Consider the following 14730-nt stretch of genomic DNA (forward strand, 5'->3'; position numbering starts at 1 on the left):
CTTACAATACGTATTTACATTGGCGGTAATATGCTTTGGGAATTTATTCCCTGTTTTTAATAACTATTGTTTTATTTAAAATATGTTTGATTTTCACTTTTAGTAATATTCATGTGAGAAATAGGTTTGAATGGAAACAAAAATATTTACTTTTTATTATATGGCCATTATCCTCTTTTTGGTCCCAGTATGGTATCAATTTTCTTATTTGGGTCCTTAGATTAAAAAGTTTAAAAACCCCTGGTTTACATGAACTTCATGGATGATGGGCTGAGTCATCAAGACAATTTCATACACCAAATGTGCAGTCAGAAACATTTATGTGCAGACCAATCCAAGCATACTGGGGAGATCAATGAATATACATTGCCTGCTATGAGAAACAGCAAATAATTGAAATAAGAAATTCTAAATATTTGTAAGCAATATTTAGTATTTATGAATAGTTTAGGGCTTTTATTCAAGTAATATACCTGTATAGTAATTGCTACTGCTCTCTGCATAAACAATTAGTGTCTGGAAATGTAACAGCCAATTCTAGAAACTTTTAAATGCATATAAATATGTGTTCAGCTAAAGCAGAATGTTGGCTTTACGTAGTTACATAGATAATGGAAGATTCTCTTTTTTTCCTTATAACAAAACATGTTAATAGAACATTTCTCACAATTTGCTTAAATTCTGATGTAACAGAAGAATAAGCTCAATTAGAAAGATAGATGTTTATAATTGGAATGGTTTATAGGCATCTAGCTTTCTGATCATATACATTCAGAAGTTACTCATGCTCATTGCTTGAATCTTTTCTCTCCAGACTTTTTTGAAAAACTGAAGAATTGCAGCTACACAATTAATTAATAATAACCAATTGAACATAATGAAAAGTGACTGATGCTGGCTAAGCACCTACCAATGAATTTTGCTCACTGTCATGTACAAGATCATAATCCAGACTTCCACACAGGAAAATAGATTTATATAATAATTGTAATTGCCTATAAGTGTATTATACTGTGCAAATATGTTTTATGGTTGTAATTTTGATAAAAAGGAGGGGTGCATCATTACTTAAACAAAAAAAGGAATTAGAATAAGCTCTAACTCAGAATTTAAACTTAAATTATTAGAATGAGAATTTTTTCCAGTTTGGGAGGCATACAGAAGTTCTGATCAAACATTTAAATTAAATGAAATGTTGTTGTCTGTGAAAAAAGAATTAAATCAATTTATAACAATTTTTAAATTTCAAAATTTAAAATTATAAGGTATTGCACCTGACAGCATATAAGTGGAAATCTAATTATTAATGATTATTCTCAATGAACAAGAGCTTGGCAATAGCAGATCTGAAAATGGATAAATGGCTAGTGCTACTGCAAGACAGTGCCTAAAACATGGATTCAGGTTCTGTCTTTGTCACTGTTTATGTGGAGGCTGCTCAATTTTCCTCTTATGTCCTGGGATGTACCTGTGCCTACAACTGTTGAGATGCACTTCAGCTTCTCATCACTCTGTAATGGATAAAAATGGTTTATAAAATGTGTGCATAGATAAATATGAAAAGCAAAAGCAATGTTCAATGTTTCATGCTCTCACTAGGTTACAAATAGTGTAGACTACAGTCTTATGGAAATTATAGCACAGAAAGACTGAATAAAGCATTTATGAAAAATGAGATCACAGCAGGAATTTGCAAGGTGTGTGATGCCAACTCAATGATCCTCAATACAGTATGTATGCTTGAGAACATGTAAAAAATAATCAACTCAATGTCCATCTGACTTAATTGGCAGTAAGTGTTGATATGTAGCACAGCAGGATGATTATAAGCTCAATAAGTACAAAAGAAGTAATTTCGAAAAGAAAAAAACATAAAAATGCCTTCCCCACATCCTTGAGAAGAGTAATTTGACTTTGTATTTTGAAATGGAAAGAAAGAGATAGGAAGATGTGCTTTTAGTCAAGGACTGAGAGGTACCTTATTATCTTGTGATGCTTTATATTGTAGGCCCATTTGCTTTGTAAAGTTCCTAGTGATGATACTTTCTACAAAAGACACCATATGAAGGAAAGATAAAAAAAAATCCTACAAACTTATGTATCTATTTTCAGAATATACTATTTCTGAAATACAGTGAAAGAGAGTTAAAGCCCATCTTTATAACAGTGAGCACAAGTCATAATCCAAACCTGGAAAGAATGTTAGTCCACCATAGGGAGAATCTACTACATATTCCACTTTACTTATACTGTACAAAGTCAATTTAGAGTTTCTTGTTAATTTAACAAGAACAGCATGGGAATATGGGAGAAATCAGGAATGTCTAACAGAAAAAAAAAATCATGCAGAACAAGGGGAGAACAAGAAAACTCTGCATAGAGATTCTGGGCTGTAAAATGTAAGAAATTGGCATTAACCCTAGCCACTTTATTTGAAGATAAATTATTTCTTTTAGAGCATCACCAAACCTTTATTTGTATTAATTTTGTTACTGTTATTAAGACATTTCATTCTCTACTTTCTGTGTTGTAATGAGTGTTATACAATCATCTGCAACAGTAACTGGATTATAAGACCCTTTGACTCTGGACTTACTCAGTATCCTGTTTTTGGATTACTAAAAAAGTATGAGGGGGGACTCAAAAATAACCGGAAATATTTTTAAAATGTGTTTAATTTAATTTTCTGTATAAACTACAGTTAGTCTCCTTCAAAGTACTCTCCATTGGCGAAAATACACTTATCTAACCATTTGTTCCGTTGTTCGAAACATTTTTTAAATTCGCCTGAAGTAATGCCCATTAATGCTCTGGTCGTTTCTTGTTTTACCTCTTCGACGTCAGCAAAACGCCTTCCTTTCAAGTCATTTTTCATCCGAGGGAACAAGAAGAAATCACACAGAGCTAAATCCGGTGAGTAGGGTGGGTGGTTCAGGGTTGGCATACCGTTTCAATAACAATAGTTTCTGCAACACTTTTTTCAAGAAGAAATCAAAATTTCACTGCCGCGTGTTGCTCACGGTAATCGGCCATCAAAAAAAAAACGATGCTTGCACAAAACTACTTTTACAAAATTCACTGAACACAAGCACAACCTTCCAGACTGATGGCACTTGGCAGACTGACTTGTGAGGAGTGTAACTAGATCGCCCTAGCCCTAGTTACATCGCCCAACCACGTACTACAAGTACCAACCTAAAAACAACAAAATTCTGGTTATTTTTGGGTCCCCCCTCGTACGTATTAAACCAATAAGACTGTACTTTCTACATTGAAAGACAAAATGTTTAAACTGTGACTGAAGAAATAATAATAATAAATTTGACAAACAAGAGGAGACAATTCAGTCCAACAGGCTTCTTTATTTAGCTGATAGTTAAGCAGTTCCAATATCTCATCCATATAGTTCTTAAAGGATCTCAAGATTTCTGCTTCAACTACACGACACACATCTCTTTGAATAAAGGAGTGCTTCCTGGCTTACATTGTAAATACACTTCCCTTAATTTCCACTGATGTCGTCAAATAAATGATTGACCATTTAGTGAAACTAATTTGGCTGGATCTACTTTATCATTGCCTTTGAGGATTTTAAATACCTTTATGAGGTCCCATGCAGTCTCCTTTGCTCAAGAATAAATAGGTTTAATTCTCCGAGTCTTTCAGACCTTGAGACCAAGGATGCATATCTTTCTTGTAGCATTGTGACCAGAACTGCACATAATACACCTGATTTGTCCTCACTAGTGCATTATATAGTCTGAGCATAAAGTCCATTGACTTACAGTATATTCAACAGTCTTTACGGTATCACCTAACATTTTTTATGCCTTTTTAATTGCTTCTGCACATTGCTTACATGACGAAAATGTTATGCCCACATAAAACCCAAAATCCTTTTCAGAGATTGCTTCTAATAGGAAAATGTCTTAAATCTTGTATCAGAATTTATTTTTCTTTTGTACTTTTTTCCAAGTATTTACCCTGCTCTGAAGCTTGTCTAAGCCTTCTTGAATTATTTTTGCAGCTTCCTCAAAAATGTAAAGTAGCTAATTATGTTTTAAGCCATAAAACTGAGAACTGCAAAATGCAATTTTTACAATTTAAGAAAAATAGTTTTGACCTTATTTATATATTTATTTAGAATTTAATTTGTTCATTGATTCAAAAGTTCAAATTTAAAACTGCACATGTGCTGATCTGCTAAGAAACTTGTGTTTCAATACCTACTACTCAATGTGAACAATGTGCAAAAATCTTTTGGACTTTTGATGACCCCATTTAGCCAGAATTGTCAGAAGATTCACAATTTTAAATTTTAAACTTTGTTAAAAAATGAAGAAAAAAAATGAAAGCGGACAGCTTAATAGTTGTTTCTAACAAACAATGTACTCTGCCTCCTTTATAGAAATGCCCATTGCTAAAGCATTTCCAATCAGTTTCCCCAGCCCCATACTACTGATTACACAAATGTGTTACCATCACAAGCACAAGATCTATATGTTCACCTTTAATATTCTTGTTGTAGCTCTGGGATGTGTGTTGAACTACTGGAATATATATATACTAGCTGTGTAAGCCCGTACTGTAAAAAGCCCAGGGTCCTAGAAACTATTGAAATCATTACAAAAAAAGTTGAAATGTAGAGATGTCAGGTAATTGAAAAGAACTACTCTGGGCATCTCTCTCCTAGGAGGTTTCGTGTTGCCGACATGCTCACATCATTTGTGCATTGGCGGCTAAGCGACTGTCTTTTTTCGGAGGTTTCCTTTCGCTGGCATGTTCGCCTCGCTTCTGTATTAGTGGCTAAGTGAGTGACTCTTTCTTCAAAGGTTTTCACTTTGCTGACGGGCTGGCCTTGCTTGTCTATCCGTGGAGGTGGGGCCCTTACCCCTACTCCACCTCTCACTTCTAGACCAGGCAGAGACACACACTTCCATGCATAGATGTTTATATATATATATATATACATTTGTATATATATATATATACTGCTCAAAAAAATTAAAGGAACACTTTTTAATCAGAGCATAGCATCAAGTCAATGAAACTTCTGGGATATTGATTTGGTCAGTTAAGTAGCACAGGGGGTTGTTAATCAGTTTAAGCTGCTTTGCTGTTAATGAAATTAACAACAGGTGCACTAGAGGGGCAACAATGAGATGACCCCCAAAACAGGAATGGTTTAACAGGTGGAAGCCACTGACATTTTTCCCTCCTCATCTTTTCTGACTGTTTTTTTCACTAGTTTTGCATTTCACTATGGTCAGTGTAACTACTGGTAGCGTGAGGCGAAACCTGGACCCTACAGAGGTTGCACAGGAAATCCAATTACTCCAGGATGGCACATCAATGTGTGTCATTGCCAGAAGGTTTGCAGTGTCTCCCAGCACTGTCTCAAGGGCATGGAGGAGATTCCAGGAGACAGGCAGTTAGTCTAGGAGAGCTGGACAGGACCATAGAAGGTCCTTAACCCATCAGCAGGACTGGTATCTGGTCCTTTGGACAAGGACAAACAGGATGAGCATTTCCAGAGCTCTACAAAATGACCTCCAGCAGGCCACTGGTGTGAATGTCTCTGACCAAACAATCAGAAACAGACTTCTTGAGGGTGGTCTGTGGGCCCAACGTCCTCTAGTGGGCCCTGTGCTCACAACCCAGCGCAGTGGAGCTCGATCGGCATTTACCATAGAATACCAGAATTGTCAGGTCCACCAATGGCACCCTGTGTTTTTCACAGATGAGAGCAGGTTCACCCTGAGCACATGTGACAGATGTTGAAGGGTCTGCAGAAGCCATTGAGAATGTTATGCTGTCTGTAACATCATTCGGCATGACCAGTTTGATGGTAGGTCAGTGATGGTCTGGGGAGGCATATCCATGGAGGGATGCACAGACTTCTACAAGCTAGACAAAGACACCTTGACTGCCATTAGGTATCAGGATGAAATCCTTGGACCCATTGTCAGACCCTACGCTGGTGCAGTAGGTCCTGGTTTCCTCCTAATGCACGACAATGCCCGGCCTCATGTGGCAAGAGTATGCAGGCAGTACCTGGAGGATGAAGGAATTGAAACAATTGAATGGCCTTCACGATCCCCTGACTTAAACCCAATAGAACATCTGTGGGACATTATGTTTTGGTCCATTAGGCTCAGGGATGCCCTCATACAGATCTGGGAGAAAATGCCACAAGACACCATCCGTTGTCTCATTAGGAGCATGCCCCAACGTTGTCAAGCATGCATACAAGCTCGTGGGGGCCACACAAGATACTGAAAAGCATTTTGAGTAGCAGAAATTACGTTTTTGAAAAAATGGACTAGCCTGCCACATCTTCATTTCACTCTGATTTTAGGGTGTCTACGCAATTGAGCCCTCTGTAGGCAGAAAAGTTTTATTTCCATTAAAAGACTTGGCATCCTTTTGTTCCAAAGACATTGCCCTGTCGTTATTTGTATAGATATCCAACTTCATATTGAGATCTGATGTATCTAATGTGTTTCTTTAAAGGGTTCCTTTAATTTTTGTGAGCAGTGTATATAGAGAGAGAGGTTTATAAGGTGATTACTGTCACATGTACATATTATTATACAGCTATGTATAAAAATACTGTATGTATACTAAATATACTTTGTGTAAATATATTGTAATGAGACAAAAGAAACAGGATAAAGGGTTGGGGATCTCTGTGGTACTCCACTTAATGCCCAAATGAAAAAATAAAGCAAACAAAAATAGTAGATTAAACAAGAATAAGACCAATCTAGACGAGGATCAAATGGCTAAGAAATTATTGCTACAGAAGTTAAAGAAGTGTCTTTTTCAGATATGAGTTCAAGTCTGAATTCTGACTTCCTGTCTATTTGATCTATACTAATAAAAGGCAAAGCACTCACTGACTCACTGACTCATCACTAATTCTCCAACTTCCCGTGTTGGTAGAAGGCTGAAATTTGGCAGGCTCATTCCTTACAGCTTACTTACAAAAGTTAAGCAGGTTTCATTTCGAAATTCTACGCATAACGGTCAACAACATCCGCCATTTTGAACTTTCTTATTCATGGCCCCATCTTTACGAAATTTGGTAGGCGGCTTCCCTGCGCTAACCGAAACCAATGTACGTACTTATTTCGGTGGAATGACGCCACTGTCAGCCGACATATTGAACTTTCCAACGTCACTAATTCTCCAAATTCCCGTGTAGGTAGAAGGCTGAAATTTGGCAGGCTCATTCCTTACCACTTACTTACAAAAGTTAGGCAGGTTTCATTTCGAAATTCTATGCGTAACGGTCATAACGGTCGACAATGTCTGCCATGTTGAACTTTCTTATTTACGGCCCCATCTTCACGAAATTTGGTAGGCGGCTTCCCTGCGCTAACTGAAACCAATATACATACTTATTTCGGTGGTATGATGCCACTGTCGGCCGCCATATTAAACTTTTCAACGGTCTTTGTTACTTATGGGCCTATCTTCAAGAAATTTGGTACGCGGTTTCCCAACGCTAACTGAATCCAGTCTCTACATTCCCTTTCTTGCTTCGCCACGGGATTCACATCTCCCTGCTGATGGCTACAGCCTTTTTATTTAATCCACGGCTTCTCCACTGTTTCATTGTTAGATTATTACGATTATAGTTATTGTGTAGGTATTTTAGACTTGTTTTACATTGTTCAGGTACCCATTTCCTTTATCATTCCAACCGTACCCCCATAACATGTCTATCGAAGTGATCACCATTGATCAAAGAACTGTCACTTACCGAGTGGTTTCCATGCCTGGAGATGGCACCTGCCTTTTCCATTCTCTTTGTTACATATTGCATGGCCATGTCTGGCTCACTCTTGATATCCGGAGGAACATTGTGTCTTATGTATTGAATGACTGGGACAGGTTCAAGGTGTGGACTAATGATGGTACAGGAGGTAATTATACTACACAGGAGCACTATAAGAGTGAAATGCTTAAGCCCTTCACCTATGGTTCTGCATGTGAATTGATGGCTGCCGCTGAATTGTTCGGTTGTCGCTTTCAAGTGTACCGAAATGGCCAAATATTTTACGCCTTTTGACAACCGTCAATGCCTGTTAAACATCTTAGATTCACAGATTACGATTTCAGTAGTGGACACTTTGATGTTTATGAATGTTTAAACTCTCAAAAGCTGGATGTGAAGTTATCGATGAAACCGGTTGTGTGCTTACAACGCTTGACAGATGCCGAATGTCACTTCAACACAAGTCCTGCAAATACTGTCGTAATTGAAACAAACCATGAAACTCAAACTGATTATGACAGCAGCAATCCAAGCTGTGAGATTTGAAACAAGATTACTGTTCGCATGGCCAACTGTACGTTGCATGTTCAAGAGAAAGCTCAGCACACAGCTTGCTCATATTATAACTAGAGGGCCAAACTCACAATGTGGTATACAAAGAGATCCTTAACAAATAATTATTGGCATATTTTCCCTCAGTTTCAAAAGGTTTAATTTTCTTCTTAATAAAAATTTGAATGCAGTACTTCGCCGCTGCGAAGCGCAGGTATTTTGCTAGTTCTTAAATATGGTGTAAGTTGGAAGGAGCAGGACATTGAAGACTGGAACTAAAGTGGCATCTTTGGTTTTCTGGAGGTTGTGCTTCTGCTCTGCAAGGTAGAAAGGGACAAAGAGTCAATAACTTGTGTTTCTCCAGCCACCTTTCCAGTTATCCTGATGTCATTAGAACCCTGAACATCCTTAACAAACATAAGCATCCAACTGTATTTATATATCTCAAAGCTAGGAAAAGTAATGGTATAAAGGTAACACCATAACATCATAATTCAGGTAACAGGGAAACCAATATCAAAACAATTCAGTCTGACATAGAACTTCTTTTTGAGGTGCATGGAAGCATAGACAAGAAAGAAACAAAATGGCTTCTATATCAAGTGTACTGCTTTTCAGGTATATTGTTTCAAAATAATCAAAAGAAAATATAAACTACAAAGAAGTAATGAGAATGGTTGTTTAGTTTGCACACTTAAAATATTTTTGGGACTAGTGTGGGTGTTTGTATGTGGGCCATTGCCAAGGAAACCAGATGAAATGATAAATTATTAAAAGATGGAAGAGGTAATGTCAGTAACCCTTTGAATATTTAATATTTTGTTTTTCCTTTTAATTATTTTGTGAGTATAACTAGAATATGACATACATCCTCAATGTGCTTAATTTAATTGAAAACTATAAAGAATGATTTTAAAACCTTTTTTTAATAAAAGCAATTGCCTTTAGTTCAAATGTGTTTAATTTGCTTTTATGTACAAAGCAGTACTTACTGTACATACTAGCCATCTTACTGCCCTTTCCTTCCAAGCATAAATATAGATTAACCTTTACTTTCACTGCCCACACATTGGTGATAAGAACTGATCCTTATTGGCTTAAGGCACATCCACAGGTTTGTTTTCTCCTTTATGCAAGCCAGTTTACAATCAAATGACTGATTTTTTTTATTATACATATTTATTCAATATCAAATTTATTTACGAAAAAATAGTTTTCTTAATTATCTAGGGTAGAATAAAATTAATGTACAGCCCAAGTTGTAATTTTGCTAAAAGCAAATTAACAAAGTAAATGTTGATCTTTTATTAATCTATATTATCAATATACCAAATGAATGAATAATTGTTAAACCTGAGACAGAGTTATTTATGAGTATAAAAAATGTAAAGCTTTAGCCTGCAACATTAGAATAAATAAAAGAAATTAATTTTTGGTTGACATTACCTCATTTTCTTAAATACACAAACTGACAATGTTTTTAATTTAGAAGCTTTTATTGTCATTATACCATGTACGACAAAATTACAGGGCAGCTACTCCTTCAGATGCAATGAAAAAAAGAAAATCATTTTTACAGTAACTGTAAAGTACTACATGTAAAACCTCTAAATAAAAAGAATATGTATAAAAAAAATACTAGTTAATAGGTAATTGTGAGGTGTTGCCAAGCAAAAAATGTGGTTTTACTTAACAAGAAATATTGTCCCTTCACTTTTCAGAGTTTGTATTATTTTTAATCATTAAACTTTGCACACAATTCAAACATTACGTAGCTTTAAAAAAAACTGTTTTAATATAATGTACACTGTTCTGACTTTTTTGTAGGTTTCTTGCCACTACAGTATATACGGTAAATACCAACACTGCTAAGTTATGGCAAATCTTGTCTACACAGACAACCAACAATGGTGGCAAGATGATAAAGGAAACTGCAAGATTGTTAATGTACTGTTCTTTCTTACTGTGTTAAAAAGCTGTAAATGTAAATGTATTAAATGTTTGGTAAGTGGACATATTTTTATTAGTTCTGCTTACCATCTATTAATTTCGGTACTTAAAATTTGTGGCAATTGCTGTATTACATTATAAGCTTTTAATGAAGTGGTAAGAAGAGTGCATTGATCTTGAAGTGTCCAGAGTCATGATGCTAGTAAACTTATTGTTTAGAATTGCACTGACTCCATTGGGTGGCAGTGGAATGTTGAGGCACAATGGGGTTTTATTAAAGGCAATGGTTAATACCAGGAAGATAAAACTCTAATAAACAAGCCCAGGGCGTGAAACCAAAATCATAAACTGAAGAACATAGCAATAGCAGAAGACTCAAAAACCTAAATAATTTCATACAACCAGAGCCAAAATTAAGGTGAAAGTTGTAGTCACATAACAAACTACTGTAATTGATTGCCAAAAATGAGATTGAAACCCTAATGAGAAATAGCTAGACTTTTCTTTGTTACATCCACAAACTTGAACAAACCAGGAAGTGCACAATGCTGATCTTTACACACTTGATCAGATGCTATCATGTGCCGAACACTTCTGGGTTGATCATGCCAAAGAACGGCTTGGAAATCAGACTAAACAGAATGCAGAAAATATCCATCCATCCATCCATCCATCCATTTTCTAACCCGATGAATCCGAATACAGGGTCACGGGGGTCTGCTGGAGCCAATCCCAGCCAACATAGGGCACAAGGCAGGAACCAATCCTGGGCAGGGTGCCAACCCACCGCAGGACACACACAGACACACCCACACACCAAGCACACACTAGGGCCAATTTAGAATCGCCAATCCACCTAACCTGCATGTCTTTGGATTGTGGGAGGAAACCGTAGTGCCCGGAGCTGCACCCATATCACAAACAAGACAGTGCTACTGCAAATATGTATTTACTTGAGATACTTTTAAATAAAGTTTTAAAGAAAAATCCCAAATTTTAGACTTATTTTTTTTTTTACAAAACATAAAATTATAATTATATCAGCAGTGAACAGTAATTGGAAGGTAAATTAAATGCATGCAGTAATCGGACATCAAATACATTTTCAAAGCACATTTTATTCCTTAAATTACCTTATGTTGAGATAGTTTTTTTTTTTTTTTTTACTTTTTGTTTTTGTTTTTTTTTTTTTTGTTTTTTTTCTGTTTTGTTTTATAATTCTGGTTAAGTCTTTTCTTTTTTCTTATTTAGGTGTTGCTGCTGGCATTGTCACAGACAGCATGTTTCTTTGCAGCAGACATTTTGTTGTAATGAGTGCTGTTGTATATAAAGCATGTGGCAAAGCTCCCACCTAGCAACTTTGCCACTGCAAGGATTAGGGCTGCTGCTTGCAGAAATGTTCTTGTTTTGAAAAACTCAATGAACTAACACTTAAGAAAAAACTTTAGTGGGAAAAAACCTATATATGTTATGTGGGGGAACTGACAGAGGGAGACTTCCATCCAAAGGAACATTAGCCTCAGGCTTAGGGTCTTTAAAGGAAAAAGAACAAAGTGCTTGTTGGAGAAAAACAACAAAAGCAAGCTGCAGTGTCTAGTAAGGGTAAAAACTTGGAAAAAATATGATTTTTAGCAACAAACCAAACAAAGGACTGGTGTTCTATGGATAAAATATTCTACAGACTTCAGTAAAGAAAGATATTTGAACTTGGAGATAAAGAACTAGAAAATTCTGCTGTTGCTTAACTATGAAAAGTGAGAGAAGCTTATCAAATGAAAAGTTACTTAAGTGCATAAAGGAGCATACCAATTAATAATTTGAGTAAATGAGGTGTTAAATTCCTCTGTCTAACTTACTGAGTTTTCCAGTGCAAAAACGCTCTGTTAGAAAGGATTGTGATTGAATACTCTTTATCAAGTACAACTCTTCTCTTTGTATATGTTAGTGTTCTCCTGTATACTAAACAAGTACAAGGTGTGATCAAAAAGTAGGCTGAATGTTGATGCAGAGTACCACCCAAGAGCAACGCAAAACAACTCAATGCAGGTTCTGACATGTCCATCCTAAAGCCTAGTTTGTGAAAAGTTTCAACTTGGTAAATACTGTCAGTCGTTTGTAAGCCACTGTTGAGTTCAAGTGTGTTTTTCAAGTTTGTCGTTAATAATGGATATCGAGCAACACATTAACATGATTTTTTTTTTAAATTGCAAAAAGTTCAGGAAACCCATCAAATGTTAAAATCGGTTTATGGTGACACTGCACCGACAATTAAGACTGTTTACAAGTGGTTTGATTAATTTCGTAATGGTTTTGATTCGGATGAAGATGAGTAAAGATCAGGACGTCCTTCAACATCCATAACTGAGGAAAATGTTGAAACAGTTTCATTCTTCATCATGACAATAATTCTTGTCACATATCCCTTCTAGTACAACAATTTCTGTCGAATAAAAACATTACGCTTTGTCCGCATCCACCTAATTTGCTGGATCTGGCACCGTGTAACTTCTGGCTGTTCCCTAAATTTAAAATGAAACTCAGCCAATTTCAATCCATTGAGGACATCCAGGCAGCCATGACAGCTCAACTAAAGAAACTCTCGAAACAAAACTTCTAGAACTGCTTTGCAAAGTGGCAGGAGCGTTGGGATAAGTGCATTCAAAGCGGAGGAGAGTATTTTGAGGGTGACTAGTATTTGTAAATCTTTTACTGCAATAAACATTTCTTTTTGAAAACATTCACCATATTTTTTGATCACATCTAGTATATCATCCTGTATCATTGTTATGCTGATGATACCCAAATTTACTTTCCATTACCAACTGGGTGGACTCCGCCAGGGCTGCCCTTTGTCACCGATTCTGTTCATAACTTTTATGGACAGAATTTCTAGGCACAGCCAGGGTGTTGAAGGGGTCCGGTTTGGTGGACTCAGGATTGGGTCACTGCTTTTTGCAGATGATGTTGTCCTGTTTGCTTCATCAGGCCGTGATCTTCAGCTCTCTCTGGATCGGTTCGCAGCTGAGTGTGAAGCGGCTGGGATGAGAATCAGCACCTCCAAATCCGAGAGCATGGTCCTCAGCCGGAAAAGGGTGGAGTGCCCTCTCAGGGTTGGGGGAGAGATCCTGCCCCAAGTGGAGGAGTTCAAGTATCTCGGGGTCTTGTTCACGAGTGAGGGAAGAATGGAGCGTGAGATTGACAGGCGGATCGGTGCGGCGTCCGCAGTGATGCGGGCTCTGCATCGGTCTGTCGTGGTGAAAAAGGAGCTGAGCCGTAAGGCAAAGCTCTCAATTTACCAGTCGATCTACGCTCCTACCCTCACCTATGGTCATGAGCTATGGGTAGTGACCGAAAGAACGAGATCGCGAATACAAGCGGCTGAAATGAGTTTCCTCCGCAGGGTGTCTGGGCTTCCCCTTAAAGATAGGGTGAGAAGCTCAGTCATCCGGGAGGGGCTCAGAGTAGAACTGCTGCTCCTCTGCATCAAGAGGAGTCAGATGAGGTGGCTCGGGCATCTGATCAGGATGCCTCCTGGACGCCTCCCTGGTGAGGTGTTCCGGGCACGTCCAACCGGGAGGAGGCCCCGGGGAAGACCCAGGACGCGCTGGAGGGACTATGTCTCCCGGCTGGCCTGGTAACGCCTTGGGATTCTCCTGGAAGAGCTGGAAGAAGTGGCCGGGGAGAGGGAAGTCTGGGCCTCTCTGCTTAAGCTGCTGCCCCCGCGACCCGACCTCGGATAAGCGGAAGAGGATGGATGGATGGAACTGGGTGAAATGGAATTGGTGACAAAGCTTTTTAACTGCTTAGATGATATAAAACACCAAACGTCTTGAAGTTTAATGAGTCGAAAACTAAAGTCATTCTGTTAGGTCAAGCCACTGTTACCAAAAACATTTATAGCACATTGGTTCCACTTTTCTGGTAGTTAAAGCTATGTCCTGAAAATCTCAGGGTGATTTTTGGACTCAGATTTTAAATTTGACAAACAGACCAATGCTGTGGTAAAAAGCAGCTTTTTCTGCCTCAGGGCAACTAACAAACTCAAGACGTTTTTGTCATTTACAAAAGCTCATCTATGCATTTGTCACATCTTGTCTGTATTATTGTAATACCCCATATGACACTGACTCGTCTGCACCTGGTGTGGAATGCAGCTGCTACAGTTTTGACCAGCAGCAGAAAAAAGGATCACATCACTCTGGTGTTGGACTCTGTTTATTTGCTCCCTATTAGTTAAAGGGTGAATTTTAAGTTATTAATGTTTGTGTTTGAAGGCCTACATGGGTCAGCTCCACCTTACTCAGCTGATCTTCTTGATCTATATTCATCAGCCAGGCAGCTGAGATCTTCAGATCAGCTATTGCTTACTGTCCTGCATGGCTGAAGCTGAGTGGTGATTGTGCCTTTGCTGTGGCAAGTCCTATACTGTGGAACTTTTTTCCCCT

The sequence above is a fragment of the Polypterus senegalus genome, chromosome 2 (genome assembly GCF_016835505.1).
Source record: "Polypterus senegalus isolate Bchr_013 chromosome 2, ASM1683550v1, whole genome shotgun sequence".
NCBI lineage: Eukaryota > Metazoa > Chordata > Cladistia > Polypteriformes > Polypteridae > Polypterus > Polypterus senegalus.